The sequence below is a fragment of the Diadema antillarum genome, unplaced genomic scaffold, assembly GCF_040938485.1.
Source record: "Diadema antillarum isolate AM-2024a unplaced genomic scaffold, OU_Dant_1.0 seq00000696_RagTag, whole genome shotgun sequence".
NCBI classification, from domain to species: Eukaryota; Metazoa; Echinodermata; class Echinoidea; order Diadematoida; family Diadematidae; genus Diadema; species Diadema antillarum.
In genome coordinates, this window is record NW_027271601.1 from 1,534,067 (window position 1) to 1,561,923 (window position 27,857).

The window sequence follows — 27,857 nt, forward strand, 5'->3', positions numbered from 1 at the left end:
TTAATTATACAGAGTATGTACAGCTTTACTGATAATGAAATCAATATGTGACATTCAGAATGAAATGAAGAAAATCAAAACAGAATAAATGAAGAACTGGAGGGTTGTAATCCTTTTGACCAGTTTTTGGTATAACCCCAAAAGTTCATTTTACTGAACTAATGGCATTGTACTCAGTACATCAGCATGGCGTATGTAACTTTATCCAGATGACAGTACTTCTTGTATGTCAGCGATAACATTGAACACTCTCTGTAAAGCCTATTACAAAGTAACTACAAAACAATCTGTCATTTTGGGTATTTGATGGACCAATGATATATTGTTTGGTGTGAAATTGGTGTCCTGATATTGAATGAAAATTTGCAGTTTGCAGCTCACAATTGCAGCCTATGAGGTAATTGAATTGCAGCAGCATTCCAGCCAGTCATGGGATGATTTCTATTTGATAGGAAGATATTGTGTTAACAGAAGTTGAGTGAATCCATATATGGAAACAAAAAGAAAATCAAGGAGAATGTCAATTCCTTACTGATAAACTCACAACCAGCTCTCGCGATTTTACACATGTTTACCAAATGTTGTCAGTAGCTATTAAAGGGAGGTTTACCAGTTAATTATGATTTTTTTTTTGGAGGGGGGGTGGGGATGGGGAGTCTTGACCTGTAATGTGCCCAGGTGATATGCTATAACTTGGATTTTTTTATCATTCCTTCAAACTTGAAAGTTATTCAGCCCACTCAGGTATAATAATGTGACTCAGTCCGACAAGAAGGCTGTGGATTAAAGGGATTAAGGGTAATATTTAATCTCTATTCCGCCTGACTATTAGTGACCAAACAACTGTGTCATATGACGAAAGAACACTCCAGCAGATCAAATGCAGATTGGTGAACATATTGCAGTAAAGAGTATGAAATGACGTTGTAGGTGATGACTCAGTTTTTAAGCAACAACAATTGATTTGTTGACATGCTATAGAAACTTTTGGAGAAATAGGAACATTTTCAGCCTCAAGTTTTTCCAAAATATGCCTGCCACATGATCAGAGAAGACAGAGGGCTAGCTAACAAATGTAAATTGTAGTATATTCATTCCTCTTTGCCAAACAGGATACTACAATTGATTCCAAATATGGTCCATGTCATTCTTGTGGTGATTTCCATCATCTGATGAGCTTGTAAGGACTGTGGAAGGCTTGCTTACTGCCTGCTCGTTAGGTAGATGATATACAATTTATACCAAAGTGTGCAATAGAAGTATAAAGAAGGGGAAGGGGAGAGGGAAATGGTTGCCGAGTGATAAATATGAGCAAGCAATGCCTAGTTTGTGGACTAGCAGTCTGTAACTGCATCAGTTGTACTGGTTAGAAAATGTGTGCAAGTATGCTTGTCTTATTTGTCCTGTTATTGATCTCTTGCCTTCAACTTTCAGCAGAACAATAAATGTGATAGTTACACTTTTGTTAAAGTAATCTTGTGTGATTGTGTTGAGATGGTGTTGTCCTGATATTTTATGTCATCCTTTGTTTACTTTTATACCTCTGTCGTGAAATGTGACAGAGGCGGCATTATTATTACTTGGTAGTGGCAGTAGAAAAGAAGGTCAATGTCAAAGGTCACTGTACTTTCGTGTAAAATGCCATGACTTCTACTTATGAATAATAGAATGGCAACACATGTAGGTAATGTGCAATAGAAGTGATAGAAATAGATGTAACATTATTTGCATAAAATGACAGGGGTGCTAGGTGAGAGATCAAGGTCATCAAATTTAGTCATCAAATTTATCTACATTGTTGTTTTCTGGCCATAAGTTCTCCTATGTAGGCCTACAAATCCAATAATGTTATTTGGTGTAATGTAGATAAAAAAATGGATTGGAAAATATTTCTTCTGTGCAAAGAGAGGTAATGGTCAATCCAACATTGAAAGTGAAAATGAATTAATTTCATCAAAATATAAATGACTAGAAATGTCGCTATGGCGACTGGTATGCCTCCGCCATAATGCATGATTCTCCTAATAGGTCTATAGTACATGTGGACAATGTGTGATTACATTTTCACAAAATTGGCAAAATATTAAAATGACATGTTTGTCACAAATGTATCAAATGTTCACCTTCCTTGACCTATGTTTAATTGGATGAATAGGAGAGCATGTATTTGGGGATTTAAGAACTTTAACTTCGACTTTGACCCTTTCATAAGTTTACACACTTGAGCAATTGTCAAGGTATAAAGAAAAAGTGCAATTTCTGTATTGAACAGTAAATTGTTATCATTTTCATCTGGCCTTTGATTCATAAGAGAATCAATGTCAGGCAGAACATACATAAATATGTACTAAGTTTAAAGATAACTTGAGCCACTTCCGAGATATGGAGAAAGAAGTTCAGCACTTTCACTTGATCTTTGACTTTTTGACCTTTGACCTTCTTGGCAAAAAAAAAAAATCCCAGAGAATCTCTCGTGGGTTATACATGCATACATCAAGTTTTACAAAAAATAATCCTGCTGGCATTGCACAAATATAAGGAAAATAGTAAAATTTTGAAGCATTGCCCTTGACCTTTGACCCCTGACCTTTGAGCACATGAACCCCAAATTCCCTAGATAACCACTGCCAGTCAGTACATGCATACATACTTTGTTCCATAAAGATACCTTGAACAATTTCCAAGATACAGAGAAAAAAGTGAAATTTTAACATTTTACTTGACCTTTTGACCTTTGACCTTTTGACCTCATGACCCCAAGCTTTCACCAGAGAATCTTAATTGGGTAATACATGTATACACTAAGTTTCAAGAAAATATCTTCAGGTATTGCATAGATATGGAGGAAATAAGTGAAATTTTACGCATTTGACCTTGACCTTTTGACCTTTGACCTTGAGCATGTGCACCCAAAAGTTGATAGGCACAACTTCACCCCCTGATACACATACATGCCAAGTTTCAGTAGGATACCTCAAAAGGTTTTGATAGTTACCCTGTCCACAAAATTCATTACGGACGGACGGAAGGACGGACGGACGGAAGGACGGACGGACGGAAGGACGGACGGACGGAAGGACGGACGGACGGAAGGACGGACGGACGGAAGGACGGACGGACGGACGGACGGATGGACAACCCGAAAACATAATGCCTCCGGCACCACTGCGTGGCGGAGGCATAAAAAGCAGATAGTGACTGCATCAAAAGTGGCAACATTCTAGTCCACTGCGCTCAACAGTTTGTTTTGTTTTGTTTTTCTCTACAGTCATATAATTTGATGATGACATAGTTCCTAATTATGCCTCCGCCACGAAGTGGTGCCGGAGGCATTATGTTTTCGGGTTGTCCGTCCGTCCGTCCGTCCGTCCGTCCGTCCGTCCGTTATGAATTTTGTGGACAGGGTAACTACCAAAACCTTTTGAGGTATCCTAATGAAACTTGGCATGTATGTGTATTAGGGGGTGAAGTTGTGCCTATCAACTTTTGGGTGCACATGCTCGAGGTCAAAGGTCAAAAGGTCAAGGTCAAATGCTTAAAATTTCACTATTTCCCCCATATCTATGCAATGCCTGAAGATATTTTCTTGAAACTTAGTGTATACATGTATTACCCAATTAAGATTCTCTGGTGAAAGTTTGGGGTCATGAGGTCAAAAGGTCAAAGGTCAAAAGGTCAAGTAAAATGTTAAAATTTCACTTTTTTTTCTCTGTATCTTGGAAATTGTTCAAGGTATCTTCATGGAACATAGTATATATGCATGTACTGACTGGCAGTGGTTATCTAGGGAATTTAGGGTTCATGGGGTCAAAGGTCAGGGGCCAAAGGTCAAGGGCAATACTTCAAAATGTTACTATTTTCCTTATATTTATGCAATGCCAGCAGGATTATTTTTTTTTTTGACTTGATGTATGCATGTATAACCCATAGAGATTCACTGGGATTTTGTTTTTGCCAAGAAGGTCAAAGGTCAAAAGGTCAAAGATCAAGTGAAAGTGCTGAACTTACTTCTTTCTCCATATCTCGGAAGTGGCTCAAGTTATCTTGAAACTTAGTACATATCTATGTATGTTCTGCCTGACAGTGATTCTCTTATAAATCAAAGGCCAGGTGAAAATGATAACAATTTACTGTTCAATACAGAAATTGCACTTTTTTCTCCATACCTTGAAATTACTCATGGTGCATAAACTTATGAAAGGGTCAAAGTCAAGTTAAAGTTCTTAAATCCCCAAATACATGCTCTCCTATTCATCCAATTAAACATAGGTCAAGGAAGGTAAACATTCAATACATTTGTGACAAACATGTCATTTTAATATTTTGCCAATTTTGGGAAAATGTAATCACACATTGTCCACATGTACTATAGACCTATTAGGAGAATCATGCATTATGGCGGAGGCATACCAGTCGCTGTAGCGACATTTCTAGTTCAGATATGACTTCGTTACTGATTCAGATTGATATTCACTACTCTGGTATTGCATATACATGTAGTTGAGTAATGACAGTAAATAGGCTTATGGAGTCCTTTGCTGCAAATGTGATACAATACACAATTATTCAATTAATTTGCCATTGCGAACGGTTGGGGCTTGAGGATTCTTTCTCGTAGTCATACAGAGTTTGACATTCAGTCTTCTTCTTGTACCATGATCTGATACAAAGGAAGTAATATCAAGGTAATTTGAGTATCCATTGGATTGTTCTGAGCGTATCAAGTGTTTTTTTATGTACCTGTCTCTTGATACGTGCACTCTCCACAAAAGCTATATTTATGATCATGTGTATGTCAGTGTATTTATGTTTATGTGTATGTAAGCATGCACGTAAAGGCACTGATGTGTATGTGTGATGAGTGTAGGTACCTCGGTATGCTGGTTTTATTTGAATGTGTATATGTAAATAACATTGTTTTTATGGGAATTATATCTACCTGCAAATGTGATCAAAGAGGAAAGACTTTCTTTTTCACTCACGCACTATTAGAGAGGATTTGGACCAGAGATACTCTTGGAGAATGTCTGCATTATTTGGAATGTCCCTAACCCAAGACTCGACACTAACTTCTTCTTTCTTTCTTTTTTGATAGGCCGAAAATGACATTTGGTGACTTGAAGATATAACATTTAAAAAAACATTCATTAACATAACACAATTACCCATGATCATTATGTGAAAATTTGCAGGTATGATAAAGTGCTTCAAATACCACATACAGAAACTAAGTTCACTTAGTCTAACATTTTCAAGACTGATAAACTTGATTTTTCATGATGCTACATATTCATAAAATAATTCTGATATATTAGACGTAAGGGTATACCACCTACTTGTATTATTGGAGAGTTAGATATTTGACTATGAGACGGAGAGAAAAAACAAACCCTGTTTGACCAAATTTGGCCATTGAAAAGAAAAGACTGAGTGAAGACTAGCAGCAATCTAGCAACCCTTGTCACAGCAGCTGGCTGAAGTTTGTGCAGTCATCAAGCACCGAGTGACAAGTTATTCTCCCTATTTCTGGATGAGGAAAATACATAGAACAATGCACACACAACTGGAATGGTTTATTGTATTACGTTAATTGTGATGGTGTGTTACAATCGAGGTTAATATGTTTCAGTTTCATTTCCAGTTTCGGGAATGTCTTTGTGTGTACTTGAATATATATTTATGTATTTTTTTAAATATCCAATGTCCTAAAAATTTCCGATGTGGACAATAAGGTACCGTAAATCCAGAAGTGAATTTACAAGCATCAGTGACAATTTTTGATGGCCTAAATCGGGCCACTAAAAGATATAATTTCTGAAAAAGTGCTGACCAGATATCTATTTGTGGTGCCAATGGGCCACTGGGCCACCATTACACCTTTGTCCCCTGAGTTTTCAGCCTTTACAAAAGGCAGCATGTCACTCATTTACTGTCAGACTCTGAAGGCACAAAATTATGTGCAGTGTATTAAAGTGCATTTCACTCCAGTAAAAGATTTCATAACTGCCAAACCAGGAAAACTTACATTTGGAGATTACCTTTAAAGGACAAGTTCACCTTCATAAACATAAGGATTGAGAAAATGCAACAATATCAGTAGAACACATCAGTGAAAGTTTGAGGAAAATTGGACAATCGATGCAAAAGTTATGAATTTTTCAAATGTTTGTGTTGGAACCGCTGGATGAGGAGACTACTAAAGCTTGTGAGTCATATGCGTACAACGGCATAAAGAAAATGTAAAAGAAAATTCAACATATTTTCACTTTTTTCGCATGATAAAAGAGCAATTGACTTGCCTCTTTCTAAAGGCAGGGGGAATAATATTACCCATAACATTTATCGGTAACGAGTCAGGGGAATGTGTACTTTTTTCAAAAGATGGAATTTTGTGAAATTCTCTTTATATTTTCCTTGTATTGTTGTACGCATATGACATCTAAGTTATTCATACACTGCAGTAGTCTTCTCATCCAGCGGGTACTGCACAAAAACTTCAAAAAATCATAACTTTTGAACGGATTGTCTGATTTTCCTCAAACTTTCAATGATGTGTTCTACTAATATTGCTACATTCTCTCAATCCTTATGTTTATGAAGGTGAACTTGTCCTTTAATAACAATTAATCATCCATGCACACAGTATGATAAAATCATGATCAGTGGACATGAATATACATTGATTGTATACAGATGACACAAAAACATACACATGGCATCCAATAGTGCCTACTGCACTGTCAACATGTGGTATTTCACAAGTAAATGCTGACAAGTTATTCTAAAATAGTCATGCGACTGGGGTGTGGCTGAGTAATAATAGCTGCAGCCTTTAAATTCCGAGGTCCACGATTCAAAACCCCTTGGCAGTGCTCAGTGATTGTCACATACATAAGTCACTACATTCTATCTGAGGAAGATATACAGGCTGCAAAATTTTACTCAGAACATGAGACATTCCAGAATCTTGAAAGAGATTCAATTCAATTCAATTCAATCATAGTTTATTTCCTATCAATGAAAATCAAAAACATAGTACAAAGTACACATGTCATGAAATGATGTTGTTCAAACGTTTGCAAAAGATTCATGTAGTATGCGAGATAAATTAAAGAACAACATATATATATATATATATATATATATATATATATATATATATATACATATATATATATATATATATATATATATATATATATATATATATATATAATTTAGGAGGAACAATGCATACTGTATATACTTGGTGGGCGTCACGGTCACTGTTTGTTTTTTTTTCTTCTTACTTTTTTTTTTCCATCTGATATTCATATGAGCACATGCACTGTGTGTTATTTTGTAAACATTTTGCCCATTTTTTTTCCTAGTTGATGCAACATCTGTCTAGGGTCTATTTACTTTATTATTTTGCCAGAAAACAAGGAATCGAATTCCAAAGAGGGCGTCCTTGCAGAAGGCGGTAGTTGGTTTTGGATTTGGGTGGATTCTCGAGCTGTCATGTAAAACATGCGCCCGGAAGACAAAAATTAACACTTGAAAGTCTGAAAATCAGACTATGCTTATTCCTTCTCAAAATGGCGCCGATATTTCAGAATTCAAACCGATTGTGTGTCGTGAGATTTTGTACCGTGACACCGTAAGGCTGGAAAGATACTGCAATGGCTGATCTGAAGAACAACGTGAAAGGGTGAGTGATGGTAGTTTGAAGACTGACAATAATATGACTTCTTATTGATAACGAGTTTGGCGAATGCTGAAATGAAATAGGATCGGGCCAGGCCAAAAAAAAAGTACTCTGGGTGTAGTCCCACATGTTGTATTTCTCGTTTGTTTTTCTTCCGAGTAGACAATAAATGGTATCTACAGACAGGAGTGTGGTAGTGGTGTGATTTGTTCTACGGAGACTGCGTTCTGGCTTCAATTCACGGAATCCCCTCCTTCTATTGAGCCATAAAGGTAAAAAGATGATAAAATACTCCACTATACAGACGGATTTTTCTGTCTTCTATGACGTGACATCTTCTGAATTTGAGTTCTGTTCTTCTGTCGCTTCTCATCAAGACTCGACCATCTCCGATCTCCGAGACATGAAATTTACACAATGCATACATGTACCTTGGAAGTGGGCGTATTTGCCCCTCGCCCTCGGTGTCGTCATACCATGACATTAATTTCATTCATTAATAACTTTTTGGTAGGTGCTGTGCAGAAATTGTATTGCATGTCCAGACAGAAAAATATCTCTTCGGGGCTAGACCTAGTCTCTAGAGCTCTATTTGTTATTATTTTAACAGTTCATAACACACAACCATTTTTTTTTTTCTAAATGAAAAGTAAATTTACACATCATCACATTCCCTTGAATTGCTACTAGATCTATAGTTTACTAACATGTGGTAAGGGTTATATAATTCTGGTATATTCCTCCCGCTTTTGTTCTGAAAGAGGTCTCACTCAAGACTTTGCCTAGTCCCTTAGATTCTCGTAAATCAAATGTAAACCTTACGCCTGAAGTTGAATGCATGCTGGCAGGTGTTGAATTTTCATTGACTTGTCTTGATTTACATTAGTAGCTTAGTAGTCTAGGTAGGGGTCTACTGTATGCAGGGCGAGATGCTTATGTTGAGCCCTTCGGGATGAGATGCTCATGTCGAGGCCCCCGGCCCTGTTCACTTATCATCCATCTCACATCTGACATAGGAAAAGCCTCTAGAATCTAGATCTATAAATTGTCACAAGTTCGCACTGACATTTATTTTTTGTTACCCATACATGTCCATACATGTCCACTTTCTATGATAAAGTTAAAAAGAAGAAAAGATTCTGTCTGTGCTTTTTGGCAAAAATTGAGATTTATGTAACCGATGTGCAGCGACCCACCAAAACATGGACGCTCAATGCAGGGCTGCTGCACATATCAGCCTGATCCAACTTGAAATCTTCTGTGCTTTTTTCTAAGGCTCTCCATGCATGAATCAACCCCATGAAACTTAAATCTGACATCATTTTACAAATATTCACAAAGAGAGAAAAAAAAATCAGAACTAACCTGATCTTGTGCATGTATTGTATTCCAAATTACTATTCCACACTGATCATGATAGAGTAGGTGGGTACTCAAATTTGTCAGCAAACTAAATCACTTTGCAGGTATTACGGGTTCACTTCTTTGTGAACTGCACTGCCACCAGCCTTTGGGCACCTTTCATGCAAGCGTCCAGTGGCATCCAGCACAGACAGCATGTGAGCCATGCATTAAAATGCTACATATGTACAGAAATCTCCTCCTGTCCGTGCGCAAGTTCGCGCTGAATGCAGCAGGGATGCTTGCACGAAAGGCATGTACACCTGTGATCTAAACTAAGAAAGGTTGATGGAAGGCAGAATTCATGATGTACCGGTAATTCATGATGTACAGCTGTAATGTGTGTCTACAAATTAGTTTAATACGATTGTACATCTACCGTATATAAAGGCATAATTTACCATTTGCAGCTATAAAACAAAAACCCAGCATTAGTGCTTCCAAATAGTTCTAAAATGTGAGTTAGGGCTCGAAACAGCCATTGTAAAAATTTGAATCTGTGAAATCAATGTTAAGTGAACTATTAAATGTACACAAAATGTGAACAATAGTTAAAATGTCTCCAGACTAAACTGTCTACAGTTACGGTTTATTGAGAAAAACACCGATACCTCCATATATTTTAGGCTTTATTGCAAAAATTTTATATGGTAGAATGTTTTGTGATACAACAGACCTACACATATGCATCAAATGTGATATCTTGAACTTTTTTGAAATCACTGCTCCCAAAGGTAAAATGGACCTTTAACCCCGCTGAGGATGAGTTGCATGTTAGCAAAATCAGCCCTTCGTCAATGGGTTTGTAGCTTATTCGCCAGTGGTGGGCATGAGGTAGTGGTGTACAGTACAGTACATTTTATATCTGCAACAATGTAAGGGGGATGAGGGGGAAAATGCGAGAGAATAAGAGCAAGACTTCCTTATGTCCTCTCCCCCACCCCCCCCCCCCCCACACTCGGCATATCCCACCTGCTTGCCAAATGTCTGTGTGTGTGCATCTGTAGCTATTACCAGTAGGGGTAGTGCAGAGTGGTATGGCAGAATTAGTAGGTCTAGTTGGGCATGGATGGTAGGGCATGGAGGGGGGGGGGGGGGGGGGGGCATACAGCTGTTAGGAAGTCTTTCCAAAAAAAAAAAGAAGGAGAGGGGAAATATTAAAAGGAGGAAGAAACTTAAAGATACATGTATATTATGAGGCCCATTTATTTATTCAGCAGGACTACATGTACTTTAACTTTAAACATGTCATGCCAATTTAAATCATGTGTATTACTAGGCTTGTCATGTACATTGTATCATGTAATGCAGTGATGGCCATTCTTGTTCTGTGGATATTTTTACAACACAGAATCAATGTCAGTGCCCTTCGAAGGCCAATCCCGACATATCAGCACTACGTCGAGCACTTTGAAGAGCTCTACAGACAGAGTCCTCTGGCAAAGGTAAGTCCTCTTGTCATCTCAGCAAACATCACAACCATTAAGTTTTGTGTTTCTTAATGAGTCCGATATCTCTCAATTTGACTTAGAGTGGAATGTACAATGTAGCCCTGTTGATTCCTTTCATTGATGTATGGATGTGTAGCTGCTGCTATGTGCTTCACAAAGTATTTGTAATATTTACTTCATCTATGTACATTTTAGACCAGCATGCATTTCAAAATTGATTCATCCATTAGATCCAGTTTTATGTGACTTGACTTGGAAAATGTGGTTGATAATCAATGAAACTCAATGTGTATTATAAGATTGTTTTCCTCATACAATGTAGATGTAGGGAAAAAAAATAATAAACCATGCTGGTTAGGCTGGATGTCTGATCTATGTCCTTTACTGGTAACAGCATTATTTTGATAATTCAGATGAGGTTAGTAACAACTTTGGATGGATGATACAGATCATACAATCATACTCAGCAGAAACTAACTCGGATGATTTTAGTAGCTCGTTGATTTGATGTTGTTGTTTTTGATATGTCCTATGAATAACCATGATGTCAAACTTTTCCATGAATTTGTCAATGGATGGGTAAAAACTTAACCACTTCTTTTGGTGTGACACTTGCACATAGGTGATTCACAAGGATGTATTTCCAGGCATGGTTTCAACATCTGCTCCTCAGACCAGGGCGTCGGCAAAATCAGGACCATTCAAGGTCCCTTTTGCATCACCTCAAGGAGAGAAGCATAGCGCCTCCACTGGTGGTGTGCCTCCTATGTCCCCCGTAGCACAGCTGTTCCATCAGATGAAGAAGAAAGGGACCACACAGGGGCAAGCGTTGCACAGTCGCGGTAAAGAAACCGACACTGGCAGTAGATCTTCCATCCCAAAGAGAAAAGAAGACAAGCAGAAAGAGATTACTCCAGAGGACGAACCAAGCATTGCATCACACAGTGATGAGCTTGAAGGGACCAGGGGTGAAGATGGATCACAAGAACAAACTGGATTTGAAGCAATGGACATGGATGTTGGGCAAAATGAGGATGGTGGAGAAATGGACTTGGAGAACCAGGAATCAAGACATGATCAAACACAATCAAAGTTTGTGGAAGATACTCAGAAGGCAATCAGTGATGGGTCATTCAAAAGAGTCACAAGAAGTTGTAAAGGTGAGTATGCAAGCACAACGACACATTGTTTAAAGCAATCGGTAATTTTGTGAGTTTTCAACTTTGCACTTTCAAGGGCTTTGGAGTAGATGCTGTGGTGTTTCTATAGAATGCATTAACTCTTGGTGACCCTTTGAAAGTGAAGCAGGGTTTACTTTGTATTGAGTACCATGAGATGTATAGTGCTTTGATAAGTTTTATAGGAATTTCCCATGAGAGGTTTTAGCTCTTTCACTTTTAATCAGAGGTCACATATGAAGTGGAATGCAGTGTAAATTGTAGATTTTTTATTTATTTATGTACTAACAGTTTTTGCAGAGTTGATAAAAAACAAGTTCTTTGAATTTATCTCTGCATACTTTGTATTCAGAAGGAAGCTGGTTGCATAGAGTTAAAGAGTCAAATTGACTGAATATTATGTTATGTCCATGTGTTGAAGATGATGATCTGATTTGTCATTCATTTATTGTATTATCTTAACATTTTTCCCCTGGCAGCAAAAGCAATATCCAAAGGCCAAATGATATCATCAGCAAATCATCTCAGCTCTGTGCCAGAAACACCCAAGGAGTCTGCAGAACCAGCTGATGATGGTTGGACAGAGACCCCAAAGACATCCAAGGCCAGTCTAAGTTAATAAGTTTCATTGAATAATGGCAAAACTAGCCACTGAGTCTTATAACACAGGCAACTGTCTTTTACATATAATGCTGTGAAGAATTACATTATTAGCAAATTTTAGGAAATGAATTTGGACTCACAAATGGTAGAAAAACTTCGCTGAATTATCTTTCTAAAAATTCCAAATGAAGAGAATTTGACCATTTCATTTAGATATATCTAACATAACACAAACTGTAACACATTTTGAGGCATTGCTTTAGCTTTACTGGGGTTACTGTATTGTGAGGTCGACCAGAGATGGCATAGGAGCAAAGCACTATAGTAGACATGGACTACTGGCATGATCAATGATGACAAATCTCAAAGCAAAGATGAAGGGGGTTCATTGAAGCAGGATATTATTATCCATGTTGTCATCCTCACAGGCACATGGACCTGAAATCTACCAATGTTGATTTCAGAATACCTGTTAACACATGAATCCCTTGCTGAGTGATCATTTTCCTTATCTGAGATCAGTCATAGAATGTTGTGGATGTTTTCTTACAGTAATTACACATAACCACTGTTTTGCTTCATAAGAAAAAAAAAGACCAATATTTTCTCTTCAGATGCAAGAAATGCATGTTCATTGTTCATGAATTAATTGTACCTGGTATCCAAATTCCTTGCAGAATCATTAATGTCACTACTCTGTAGTATATCAGTGTTAGAAACCAGTTATAAAGAAGGTCTTTGAATAGCAATGTGTATCCCATCTCAAACTTTGAACACAGAAATTTAGATACAGATAAGTTTATGCATATGTCTCAGTGTCACAAGTTCATGCATAACTGCTTCCTTATGTTAGAGTAGTATGTGACTTCCATTTAAATGAAAATTGCTTCTTTTTATCATCCTGTCAACAGAAGACTGAAACTGTACTTGATCAGTGGATCATCAAATGGCTGGGATCAAGTCACAAGCATGTTTCTGTAGAGGGCCATAGAGAGTGAGAAATTCTGCCTCCTTTTTTCAAAAGTTTTGGTTCATTATGCCTCATTTCTGTCTTGTGTCACTGCCCCAAAGAGTACCAGAGACATTCTTTATTATCTCCAATTTCAAGAAATTCAAATTATCACTGAACTTACGGAATGCCAAATTCTGACATGTTTTCACAATACAATGATATCGTTCATATGCTTCTTTATATTCCAAGCAAAAAAGGCAAGGGTGTTATTCTCTCAGTAATTTGGAGAAAAAATGTGATGTAATATAAGTTAATGTGATATGTTCAAATGAGTTTCCTTGTAATGAGGAGATTTTTGATCAACTCTTATTGAAGGAGTGTTATGTAGAGCAATCATCTTTGAAAGACTTGTAGCTTGCATTTACAATTCAGGACTGTAAGCATTCCTTGTAATGGATATCCCAACTAAGGCAATGGTCACTTTTGACCACTACTTTGCAACAATTACTAGTCAGGACAGCTGTCTATAGGGGTATTGTAATCTTTTAGAAGCTGTCCTATGGGATGATTGACTGGGACTGGTGGTTTCAAGGTTGACAGACAGTTTGAGGTCACTTTAATCCCTCTTAGAAATGACTAAGAAATGTTTCTGCTTTTACAGGGAAGACCCAGCTGGTGCATTCTGGCACAGTACCGCCATATCAGTGCGCATCTCCAGTCGTGTCGTAGAGACCTCTTCAGGCTCACGTTATCGGCTGAAAGGAAACATCAACAAACTCCTGACCATTGATCAAGGTACACCAATATTTCAAACTGTCTAAATCATTCAATTCATTCTCGTCAATTTCTCGATGCTTGCCAAATTTTCTGTACAAGTTACGTTCTCATAAGCAGTGCTGCAGTGAAAATGTTCCGTGTCAGATTTCTGCTACGAACAATAATTGTCATATGTTCTAGCACACTAGTGTGATATGTTGAAATTTTGTTTCATTACATTGCTGAAACTATTCCCACCTGTGTTGTGTTGTGTTTGGATTTATCTTAGTGACTACAAAGTAAGCACTTGAATGCCTATGAGTAATCTCGCACGGAATCAGTGGCTTCAAGCCCTTCTTGGAGGAGCAGGTTTCTTTCCCGCTATTCTAGCTTTCACTTTGCGACTGAAATTCCTTTTTTATGCCTCCGCCACGAAGTGGTGCCGCAGGCATTATGTTTTCAGGTTGTCCGTCCTTCCGTCCGTCCTTCCGTCTGTCCGTAATGAATTTTGTGGACAGCGTAACTTAAAAACCTTTCGAGGTATCCTAATGAAACTTGGCATGTATGTGTAATAGGGGGTGAAGTTGTGCCTATTAACTTTTGGGTGCACATGCTCAAGGTCAAAGGTCAAGGTCAACTGCTTAAAATTTCACTATTTCCCCCATATCTATGCAATGCCTGAAGATATTGTTATGAAACTTAGTGTATACATGTATTACCCAATTAAGATTTTCTGGTGAAAGTTTGGGGTCATGAGGTCAAAGGTCAAAAGGTCAAGTAAAAATGTGAACATTTCACTTTTCTCTCCGTATCTTGGAAATTGTTCAAAGTATTTTCATGGAACATAGTATTTATGCATGTACTGACTGGCAGTGATTATCTAGGGAATTTGGGGTTCATGGGGTCAAAGGTCAGGGGTCAAAGGTCAAGAGCAACACTTCAAAATTTTACTATATCCCTCATTTATGCAATGCCAGCAGGATTAATTTTTTTTTTCAACGTGGTGTATGCATGTATATCCCAATAGAGGTTCTCTGGGAAGTTTTTTCTTTTTTTTTTCAAAAAGGTCAAAGGTCAAAAGGTCAAAGATCAAGTGAAAGTGCTGAACTTACTTCTTTTTCCATATCTCGGAAGTGGCTCAAGTTATCTTGAAAACTAGTACATATTAATGTATGTTCTGCCTGACAGTGATTCTCTTATGAATTTTAGGGTCAAAGGCCAGATGAAAATAGTAACAATTTACTATTCAATACAGAAATTGCACTTTTTCTCCACACCTTGAAAATTACTCAGTGCATAAACTTATGAAAGGGTCAAAGTCAATTTAAAGTCCTTAATTCCCCATATACATGCTCTCCTATTCATCCAATTAAACCTAGGTCAAGAGAGATGAACATTCAACAAATTTGTGACAAACGTGTCATTTTAATATTTTGCCAATTTTGTGAAAATGTAATCACACACTGTCCACATGTACTATAGACCTATTAGGAGAATCGTGCATTATGGTGGAGGCATACCAGTCGCTATGGTGACATTTCTATTTGTTGTTGTTGTTGTTGTTTTTTTTCTCCAAGGTTTCTCACCACGTGTGGTTCAACGCTTCCAGAAAGGCTTTCCGTCCAACTGGAAAGAGTTGCTGCAGCAAGAAGCAAAGGAGCTATCAACTGAGTGAGTGTCTCTACCACAAATGTTGTGACAATATGCTAGTGGTAAAATGTCAAGCTCTTTTATAAAAGTCATGCTTCTCAGTGCCTAGGGCAATTCACCAGACTTGCTTTCACAAGTCTTTTTTTTAAGATAACAAAACAAAAGGAGTTTCTAGATAATTCAGATTGAGCAGTACAAAATATGTTGAAAGCCTCAACATGTATCACTGCGCTTTCATGTTGAATAGTACACGGTGACTATCTTGCAATCTTGCACTCATAATCTTCTGCTCAATAGCTGCATATCGTGAATTTTGCCCTGAGACTTTCTGATCCAGCTGCATTCTTCAAACACTTAGGTCCGATGTCAGTCCTGGATCGGCGGTCAAGGGCAGAGGGAACAAGAAGGAGAAGAAAGCAACCATCCAAAAGTCCAAAGCTGCAACTAAGAGCACTACACCCGCCAGAAGAAAGGCCCGGAAGGAAGGAGGGAATGAGACTAAAATGACAACACCTCAGACACTTGTAGAGAAGACAGGGAGAGAACTAGGAGCTCAGGAGGAAAAATCTACCAAATCCTCAGCTAGGAAGACCCAGGCTGGCCCGAAAAACAGCAGTGAGCATAGGAATCCTTTGAAATTTTCAAACCAGTCATTTGAGTAGCTTGCACATGAATGGTCTCCTCTCCTTTCCAGCTCTGATTTTAGATTCTAAAATCTGCTACATATCGTCGGTTGAGAATAATAAGGGCGTTAAGTTCTCACAAAACCCATAGTGTTCGAGACAACTTAACGCCCTTCTCATTCTCAACAGACGATATGGCTGAGTTTTTTTTAATTGGAAATTTTGTGATGTTATCTGGTGTGATGATTGTGAGTGATTGTGACTCTCTAAATGCATGTGATTGTAAACATGTTAGATTCTTTGTGCCGCTTTTTGAAAGGTAGGAGAAGTCAACACTATCAAATTATTCATGGTATACTGTGTCAAACAGAATAGAGCAACTATTCATCCCATGTTCTGTGAAGAAATAAGGCTATGAATGGGATTTCAGGAGATCGCAACCAAGTAGATCAAAGAATGTAATGATAAGAATAATGTCAAGTTTATAGCCCATTTCAAACTTGAAAAGATTTCAGTGCGCGCTGCAAAACAAATTATGACATGATACAAAATGTACCAACAAAAATTATCATACAAATATTGCCTGGTGCATTAGTGCATTTTTGAGGCTGTTAACATCAGTAACTGGAAATCATGTGACTGTGTGCAGCCAATCAGTGATAAAGTCAGATTTGCCCATGAAGATATAGGTTTTATTGATATCGCTTGATGGCACTTGCAGACTCCATTTGAGGATTTGCTTGGTGACATGTTCAAGCAAAATCCTTTTAAGATCTGCATTAATTTTGAAAAGAATTATTCTATGTTCTTTTCCCCATTATTAGTTAGTCTTAGACTTCAAACACTGCATTCATTTTTGTTTTATATTTATTTGTAGATTAAAGATGCAGCATTTGTATATGGGTATCTTTAAAGGCATTTCTTTAATGCAACATTTGACAAACTCCACCTCACAGTTAAACCAGCCACGCCCACCTGCATCAACATCAATGACGTGGAGAAGACACGGAGTGGGAGGAAGATCATCCCACCCCTCCAGTTCTGGTCTGGGCAGCGGCAGCGCTCCATTCCTGCCCTCAATGATGCCACTGAGATCCTGGAAGGGTCCATTGACTACACCCCTGTCTCTGTCACCGGCGTGAGGTTACAGGGGTCAATCAAAATCTCAAAGGTAGAGTGGACGATCACAAAACTTGACGTAGAAAATTCCCAGATGGTTCACATCAAACACACTTTTTTGAAGCAGTCTGGGTGATAAAGTAGTTTTCCTTGTATCAAATTTAGATTATTCATGCTCATTCATATCATGAGATCAAAGAACACAATACTTCATATGTCCAAAAGATATACAGTGCACTCCCGTTACAACAAACATGGTTATAACGAAATTTTGTTATAACGAAGTAAAACTTCTGGTCCCAAAATTATTGCCATTAATGTCTATGGTACAAAATTTGCTTATAACGAACATGGTTATAGCGAAATTTTCGTTATAACGAAGTCTTTTCCGAGCCCCACGGACAAAGAAAAACAAAAGAAATGTGCTCCATTATAACGAAATGCGGATCGCTTTCGAAAATAGCGTAACAAGCATGGGCGAATGCTTCACACTGCGGTATGTTCGCTCCGTGTATCATGCACAGTTTCCGTCAATTTTATGCTCTGTTTAATGTAATATCCAAACGAAATTAAAAGGTACAGTGTACCATCCCGTTTCACATAGCTGCACAGCATAAGATGAGTATTCAACAAACAGAATATGATATATGTGTGGTTTCCTTGTTTTTGTTATATATTTTATTTGTTCGGTTATAACGACATTTCGTTATAACGAAAGAAAACTGCCGGTCCCGAGTATTTCGTTATAACGGGAGTGCACTGTATAATGAAAGCTGACTGACATAGCTTGGGAGAGAGCTGAGAAGTAAGTTGTGTGTCTGTATTACGTGTCTGAGGCCCTGTTTCATTAACATGGGAACTACGAGTATATCAAGCCAAACAATGAACCCACAGTTTCGACAAATCAGATCAGATCTACTTGGAAAGGATACTTAGACATTCAAGATATATTCTAGAATGTGGCAAGGTAGACCCAAGGGCCCGAATTCACGAAGGTGGTACAAATGAAACCATGGTTTAAACCATGGACAAAAACCATGGAGCGCCAAGTGTCGCACGGAATATTTCGTTACGAAATCAGTCATTTCGTCGATGAAATGATTATTTTGTAACGAAATGACAGCATCTTGTAACTAAATGAAAATTTCGTCCACGAAATGATAATATCGTTAACGAAACAGTCATTTTGTCGACGAAATGACCAATTTCGTAACGAAATATTCCGTGCGACACCTGGCGCTCCATGGTTTTTGTCCATGGTTTAAACCATGGTTTCATTTGTACCACCTTCGTGAATTCGGGCCAATATGTTCTTCCCAAATGGCAGTGAAACAGATCCTAACTTTTGAGGACTGATTGAGATCAATTGAATTGAACTTGAGAGTGATTTAGATTTGAGCAAAACAGCCCTCTGGATACCTAGAGCCAAAATTAATGTTCCTATTTCACATTACCAACTTTTCCAAATGCTTTACTCCCATGTATTTGCTTTATTTTTTTTTTTAATTCATGTATTTCATTTATTTATGTATTTTCTTTTTTGTATGCAGACTTGAAATATACCTACATTGTGAGCATTATTTGTTCTTCACATTCCAGAGGGAGGAAAGACTGTTTAAGAGATTGGGCAAAACCCGCAGAACGAGGCATGGGAAATCAAGAAATGAATCTTCACTGGATCGCAGCTCTCAGAGTGATGTCACGGATAGCGATCTTGAGCCGACGTCTTCCGTCGAGAGCGAGGATGGCAGGAGGAGGACATCCAAGAGGAAAGCTGCGAGAGAGAGGACCAGCAAGATGGAGGTGAAACAAGATAGGGTTGCAGCAAAGGAGAAGGATGTGGTGGAAGAACAAGTGCTAGCCTCCTCACCTACCAAGCGGGAGTCTGTGAAACCAAGCAGAGCAAAGGGGCAGGAGTCAGATGCTGGTGATTCAGAGGAAAGAACTACAAGAAGTCGTCCAGACAGGATAGAAAAGAATCTTCAGAGTGATGAGCCTCTTCCAACAAGAAGGACTCCTCTCAGGTTATGCAACAATCACGCCCCCCAGAAGTCTCCGCGTGAGGTTGACGAGAGGTTAGGGGATGTGAGTGTGTCAGAGAAGAGTAAAAAAGACCAGCGGGTTTCGACGGACAAGAGTGGTTCCCACAATAGATATGACTTGTACGGTGCTGTGATGGGCGTGGTGGAGAAACACCGGCAGCACCGCCTCTCTAGGAGCAGCCGCAGGTCTCGAGATGGAGTGGGCCAGGGAGATGTCTCCAAATCAAGGAGCAGTGAGGATTGCTCCTACTCTGTGTCTGATGATGAAGACTTCAGCAGTGACATCTCATCAGCCGAACGAGATAAGAAATCACAACGGTCCAGTGCGAGAGGTGTGAAAGGTACTAAGGACACATCAAAAACACAGCCTCTAAGTTCAGCTGGCACGGAAAAACAGGCACCTCCTACGATCACAAATGAAAGCAGTCTGCACAGGCACAGAAGGACAAAAGACTCCAAGTATTCTCAACAACCTCTCCTGGGATCCAACATGCTTCCTACAGTCTTACTGAATAGAGCTGATGCTGAGCAGACAAGGAATAATCCCAAGAATGACGAGAAGGGTGAGACTGAAAAGACTTCTGATCAGACCAAGACGAGTCACTCCCAAACTGACCATCAGGATCTCAGTAGGGATAAGGAGAGCTCGGATGTTGATGCAATCAGTGAAAGAAATATTGATCGCCCGAGACAAGCTAAGAAACAGAAGTCTGTCCAGAGGGGAAAGCCTAAAGCTGATGAATCAACCGAGTCTCAACAGCAGAAAGATGTGGAAATCGCAGAAAGTCGGCAGATCAGCGATGAGACGCCGAGAGCGCGAGTGTCGCGGAAGAAGAAAACAGTTGCTCATCCAGATGCGGTGGAGAGGGGAGAAAAATGGAGTCCTGATGAAATGCATCGCTTGCAGAGGTGAGTCAAGCATGCTGTAGCATAAAATTTTTGTCTCTGCGATGTTTTAAAAGTTTTCTTGCATGGTGTTTTGGATACAAGCATGATACAGCACTTGGGTACTTGCATTGTTCTGTGTAGTGTAACGACTTTCCAAAGAGATCACATCGCAAAAACAGAAGGGAAGGAGAATTGGAATCAATAAAATGCTGCATGCGATACTACATATATAGCATATTTTTCACTCGGACATTCATTTGGTTGATAGTAAACACAAAACTTTTTCCGTAATGAGCATTCCATGGAAATGATACATGATAGGAATGTAAAGTTCTGTATTCAGTTCTTACCTAGAGCAAAGCACCTGAATCTTACACTTGACTTATATGAGCAGTAACTGGTATTTATTTGTAAGGATTCTAATTTGGGTGGACTTTCCATTTAAAGCTGCTTAGTGCAGTGATATTACAAAAGATGAAAGAAAGCAGTGCCCTTGAAAAAACAAAAATTGAGAGAGAAGTTTTCTTTATGTCCACAGGGCGCTGAAGATGATACCACCCAGCAGCAGTCAGTTCTGGCTGCGAGTCGCCTCCTCTGTGGGGACCAAGACCGACTGGGAATGCCAACAGATGCACCAGGCCAAACTCACTGCCACCAGCAAGTCCAGCACAAAGCCCAGGTCCAGCAAGAAGGAAAACCAAAAAGCAGCTAAAGGTACCCCTGACATTGTGCACATTTTTCTAGTTTCTGTTTTCATTAATTATCTGACCTAGAGTCAAATAGGAGTTGTCATTTTGGTAGAAAAGCGAAGATATGTTTGTTTAATTGTTGTTGTTTTTTTAAACTGTATATAATTTTCCATATATGTCACAAAACGTAGTCTTGTCATCCAGCAGTGGCTGCACCAAACTGTAGAAATCATAATGTTTGGATGGGTTGTTCAGTTTTTCTCAAACTTCTTCACTGATGTTTACTACTGATATTGCTGCATTCCCTTAAACTTTTTCCCGGGGGGCATTTTGGCCCCCCCCTCGACGTTTCGTGTGATTATTCCGCAATGCATGATGCTCTCGCCGCGACATTTTATAACATTTTTCTTTCAAGTATTGCGCAACTTTTGAGACCAAATTTGTCGCTCCCGTGCATACCGTTTTGAAGCCACACCTGTAATATACTTGCATATGAATACAACTAGCATTCACTCATGTAGACACCGAGGATATAGAAAGCACGTCTGACTCAAGTGCGTTGCGAGGTAGGAATGTGAGTTTATAATTTCTGCCACGTTGGGCTTTCCGGTATTGCAGTGGGGGTCAGCGTTACGTAATCAGACTACCACGGTGGGTGGTATTGTCGTGGGAGGGGCCACATAAAACAAGGAGGCATACATTTTTTTGAAAAATATTGTCGACCCAAAAATTGCTCAAAAAACGTGATTTTGTGTACAAAATCCAATGTAAAATTGTGTTTTTTGCAATTAATTCATATAAAAATAAATATTTTTTACTTTCAATGGCTGATCATGGTTTATCACATGATTATATGATTATATTGATTATAATGATTATATATAAATATGTATTATATATATAATGATTATATAAGATCATGCGATCCCACCACCCCCCCCCCCCCCCCCCCCCCCCCCCCCCCCCCCCCCCCGTGGTTTCAAGTCCCTCAAAAAAACCTGGTAGGATTAGGGTTAATCCAGATATGTTATACGGGTTTCCATTCTCCTTCAAATGAACGTTGCTACCACTCTGCTTTGCTGCTGTAGAACCAGTGACACTAACGGCAGCCAAAGGAACCATGAGACGGAAGAGACAGCTCAAGGAGTTCATTGAAACAGCACAAACCAGAACTACGATGATAACCTCTTTGACTCCACACCCTTCAAGAAGCAAAAAGTGACCAAGAAAGTGAGAAATGTTGCAAAATATTAAAGTTCATAAGGATGGTTGATAAATATAGATAAAGAGTTCTGTAGACAAATCCAAAAGTTGAAGTTACCTGAGAGAGATGACAGCCCATCATTGAAACTGTCACAGGTAAATACAACTTTTGGATGTGTCTAGAGAAACTCTTTATCTGTAAGTGAGAAATGTGTTTATCAATAAGCCAGCAGAAAAAAAAAAAATACTTTCAGACTGGATCTAATGCCATGAACATTCCTGTAGCACTCAATGCTGTTATGAATTCAAAATTTATGGGAATGTCACAAGACAAGTTGGAAATTTAGCCTTTTAATTAAATGCAAATCAAATTATATGTTTTGATATAACTTTGCATGTTGCAGGTATATCCTTTTATACAAAAAGACCAGAAGTACAACTTCTTCCCAAATCTGTATGGATGAATTGCTGTTTGTGAGGATGGGTCATGAAAGTTATATGTCACTCGACAAAATTTTAAGAAAGTTACTTTTTATGTGAGGAGTGTGTGAGGATTATTACAGTATTATGCAGAAAACATCTATAACATATTTATATGACCGAGACAAGCATTTCAGAAGCATGTTAAACTTTCTGTCAAGAGCACTTGGCATATTTGTTCAAGCTTTCATTATTTTTTTTTCTTTGACTGTATTCATGTAATATGTCATTCTCCTTGCAGTACATTCTCCTCTGAATAATCTCTATGATGTTTGTTGTTCAGACACTCCTGAATTTGGATCTAGATGACGATGATGAGGATGAGGAGGAGGAAGAAGAGGAGGAGGGTGTGGTCGGTAAGACACCAGGCACGGGGCGCATGAAGACCCCCAGCACCAGACTCTTCTCCATCCTAGCCCCCCTGTCTGGCAAGAAGACGCCCCACTCCACCCTCATTAGTCCTGGATTACTCCATTCTGTTGAGAGGTAGGTATGACTGCATTGCTGGTTCAAGGAAAGTGAGCAGTTCTCACCAGACCAGAGTGCTTTAATCTTTCTCTTTTTTTTTTAAATAGATTGATTGTTTTTAGGTTCATTGTATAGCAAATCATTTACCTCGGTTAATGGACTAAATGCAAACAAGGATTCCCCTGTTGGGATAAGTTTGAGGCTTTTGATGCAAAAGATGTCATTTTCACTAGTCTGTATGATTTTTGTGTCACTAATGTATAGTTGTAGAGAAGAAGATGACAGTGATGCCATTTCAACAGCAGTAATGAAGTTTGTATGTCTGAGTTTGTTTGTGTGTGTGGCTGTGCATGTTTGTTTCTGTGTATGTGTATTTATGTCTGGGTCTGTGTTTGTGTGGGTTTTTGTATCTGTATGGATATTGAGTGAACGCCACAGAATCGAGTTCCATAAAAAGCTGTACTGTGTTGAAGGAGACATGACTGTAGATTTTTCTGTGATCCCGATATGCTGTCCAATGAGACTTCCTCTCTTTTCGTTTTGTGACCTCCAGAAAACACACAGAGCAGTACATCCATGGCATTCAGAAGAAGAAGCCTGTAAGGGGGAAAGCAAAGAAATCACCAGAAACCACCAGGAAGGTATGTCAGCTTTTACACCTCTACATGTAGGGGAAGGACGTAGGACACTTTTTATGCCTCCGCCAACGAAGTGGCCAGAGGCATTATGTTTTCGGGTCGTCCGTCCGTCCGTCCGTACGTACGTCCGTCCCGTTTTGTTTTTGTCGATATCTCAAGAACCGTGTGGTGGTTTTACATCAAACTTGGTATGAGGGTATATCCTGGGGGATAATACTTTGTTGGGATTTTAGGGTCACGGGGTCAAAGGTCAAAGGTCACAGGTTATTTTGTGAAAAAAAAAGGTTGAAAATTCATGTTTTTCTCCATATCTCGCAAATGGTTCAAGGTATCTTCATGGAACTTAGTATATATGCTTGTTCCAATGGGCAGTGATTATCTAGGGAAGTTGGGGGTCGTGGTTCAAAGGTCAGGGGGTCAAAGTTCAAGGTCAACTCCTCAAAGTATCACTACTTTCCTTATATTTATGCAATGCCTGAAGGTTTTTGGGTTTTTTTTTAAACTTGATGTATACATGTATTACCCAATATATATTCTGTGGGAAGTTTCTTGCCAAAAGGTCAAAGGTCAAGTGAAAGTGCTGAATTGTACTTTTTCCTCCATATCTCAAAAGTAACTCAAGGTATCATCATGAAACTTACATATTTATGCATGTTCAACCTAACAGTGATTCTCTTTGGAACTGTGAGGTCAAAGGTCAAAGGCCAGGTTTAGATAATGCTATTTTCCCATTTGATACTGAAATTATACTTTTTCTCAATACCTTGAAAATTACTCTATGCATAAACATATAAAAGGGTCAAAAGTCAAGTAAAAATCATCAGTTCCCCAAATACCTGCACTCTGACATTCTAATCATTCATCCAATTGAACCTAATTCTAGGAAAGTGAACATTCAGCACATTTGTGTCAAACCTGTCATTTTAATATTTTGCCAATTGTGTGAAACTGTCATCACACATTGTCAAGACATTGTACTATAGACCTATTAGGAGAACCATGCATTATGGCGGAGGCATATCAGTCGCCGTAGCGATATATCTAATTTTTCAATTTTCAATTTTTTCCACGAAGTGGTGCTGGAGGCATTATGTTTTCGGGTTGTCCGTCCGTCCGTCCGTCCTTCCGTCTGTCCGTAATGAATTTTGTGGACAGCGTAACTAAAAAACCTTTAAAGGTATCCTAATGAAACTTGGCATGTACATGTATTAGGGAGGGAAGTTGTGCCTATCAACTTTTGGGTGCACATGCTCAAGGTCAAAGGTCAAAAGGTCAAGGTCAAATATGTAAAATTTAGTATTTTCTCCATATCTATGAAATGCCAGAAGATATTTTTTTGAAACCTATTGTATACATGTATTACCTAATAAAGATTCTCTGGTGAATATTTGGGATCATGAGGTCAAAGGCCAAAAGGTCAAGTAAAAATGTTAATATTTCCCTTTTTTTCTCCGTATCTTGGAAATTGTTCAAGGTATCTTCATAGAACATAGTATATTTGCATGTACTGACTGGCAATGATTATCTAGGGAATTTGAGGTTCATGGGTCAAAGTTCAGGGTCAAAGGTCAAGGTCAAACCTTCAAAATTTTACTATTTCCCTCATATTTATGCAAGGCCAGCAGGATTATATATATTTTTTAACTTGGTGTATGCATGTATAACCTAATAGAGATTCTCTGGGAAGTCTTTTTTTTTTTTGCCAAAAAGGTCAAAGGTCAAAAGGTCAAAGATCAAGTGAAAGTGCTGAACTTACTTCTTCCTCAATATCTCGGAAGTGGCTCAAGTTATCTTGAAACTTGACAGAAATACTCTTATGAATTTTAGGGTCAAAGGCCAGATGAAATGGTAACAATTTACTATTCAAAACAGAAATTGCACTTTTTCTCCATACCTCGAAAATTACTCAAAGCATAAACTTATGAAAGGTCAAAGTCAAGTTAAAGTCTTTAAATCCCCAAATACGTGCTCTCCTATTCATCCAATCAAACCTAGGTCAAGGAAGGTGAACATTCAAAACATTTGTGACAAACATGTCCTTTTGATATTTTGCCAGTTTTGTGAAAATGTAATCACACATTGTCCACATGTACTATAGACCTATTAGGAGAATCATGCATTATGGCGGAGGCATACCAGTCGCCATAGCGACATTTCTAGTTTGTCATACATTCATACGAATTCATTGCACTGTGCAGTGGCGGATCCAGGCGGGCGAACACCGGGCATGCGCCGCCCCTTTTTAATTTTTTTTTTTAAACAAAAGAAATATAAAGAAAAATATGTGGGGGTGCCCCCCCCCCCCACCCTTTAGGAATTCCTGGATCTGCCCCTGCTGTGTGACAAACTGATAATAAGGCATGAGAATTACTTTTGATGTGCTGCCATGTCTAGCCATGAAAAAAAAAAATAAAAAGATAACAGTTTCACATGGGGAGATGGTCATGGAATAGATGTTGCAGTAAAATTCTAGACTTTCTTTGTTTACACAGTGAAACGACAAGTACCGGGCATGTGACTGATTGATATCAACCTTTCAGATGGTGGTATTAGACTGGGGACTTCCCCACTGCGATTTAGAGCAGATCTTAGGCCAGCTATGGATGGATTTTGAAATCTATGTATCTACCTCAATTCTTAATTGTGAAAGAAGAATGATCATTACAATTTGATGTCTTTTTGTACACATTACGGCAACATTAGTATATGTTCAGTTTTTCTCATGTTCTGGACATCAATTTTTGTTGTGTATAAGTAGCATTTTTTTTGTTTTTGTATTTCATTGTTCCGATAAATTATCGTTCATTATCGTATGTACGTATATGTACTGTTTATGTTGGTTATTTTACAGCACCATGAGCATCATTTTTGATGGACTTCAGCACTTTACAAGAGGCCATTATTATTATTATTATTATTATTATTATTATTATTATTACCTTATAGTTCAATATTAACTTGTAGCATATCAACAATTAAATTTTAAAGCAGTTCTGTATTAGATTGGGACTAAATGAGGTAGAACACCATGTCATGTCCGTGAATGCAATACCTCTAGCCTTTAGAATACTTTTCACACCTTTGATATACTGTAAAAGTGGATATTTTTGTGCGACTAATTTTTCGCGCTTGGCGGTATAAGAAGAGTTTCGCATGTCTTTAATTCCCGGAATCAAGTCATTAACTGCTGGAACATATGGCAAACAAAAATATTCGCGTGCCTTTATTTTAGCGCTAGTTTCGGGTTGCGGGAAATGCATGAAAATTTCAACACCGCGAAAATTTCCACTTTTACAGTAGCAAAATTTATTAAACAAGAATATAATTTTACCAATCCCAATGTATTTAAGTGAATGATGTAGTCAGAATAATGTGTAAACCACCAATAGGGTAAAAAAGGTACCTCTATATAGGACTTTACCATTCTTTTTTTTGTTCACTCCATTCCTTTACTCACCCTGTACAGATCGCCCACAAGAAGGGCGGGGTGGGCTTGGCAGCATTGAACACGTCTGTGGTGGACGCCTTCCAGATTGAACCGATCATGGAACACGACGTGGAAGAGGATGGGGAGGCAGACTATTACTGGTCTGACGATGACTAGTGACGTAAAGCAGCAGTACCACACTGTTGGATGTCTTAGGCTGTCTTAATCAGAACATTTTGCAAACGCCTTTTGGATCATGTCTCTCGAGTTGTTGCGTATACAGTTCACTCCTGTTATAACGAACACGGTTATAATGAAATTCCAGTTATAACGAAGTAAAAATTCAGGCTGCAAAGTTATCCGCTCTTTGTTCTTTATTGTTTATTTTGTTCGGTTATAACGAAATTTTGAAATAAAAGAAGAAAACTGCCGGTCCCAAGAACTTCGTTATAAAGGGAGTCCACTGTATCAGCCGTAGGGAGTTGATTGGGAGGCCTTGTTGCTTTACAGCTCCGTTGCACAATTTGACTATAGGAGCACAGATGTGTAGTTGGTAGTGGTTGGCATGGGCAGGTCCAAGCTATTAACGTGTTAAAAAAACA

The 27,857-nt window shown here is 38.6% G+C and overlaps 1 pseudogene; it reads left to right on the top strand.

Moving 5' to 3' along the window:
* The first annotated feature begins 7,581 nt into the window (after positions 1 to 7,581).
* LOC139737568 (uncharacterized) lies at positions 7,582 to 27,432 on the top strand (annotated as a pseudogene).
* The last annotated feature ends 425 nt before the right edge of the window (positions 27,433 to 27,857 follow it).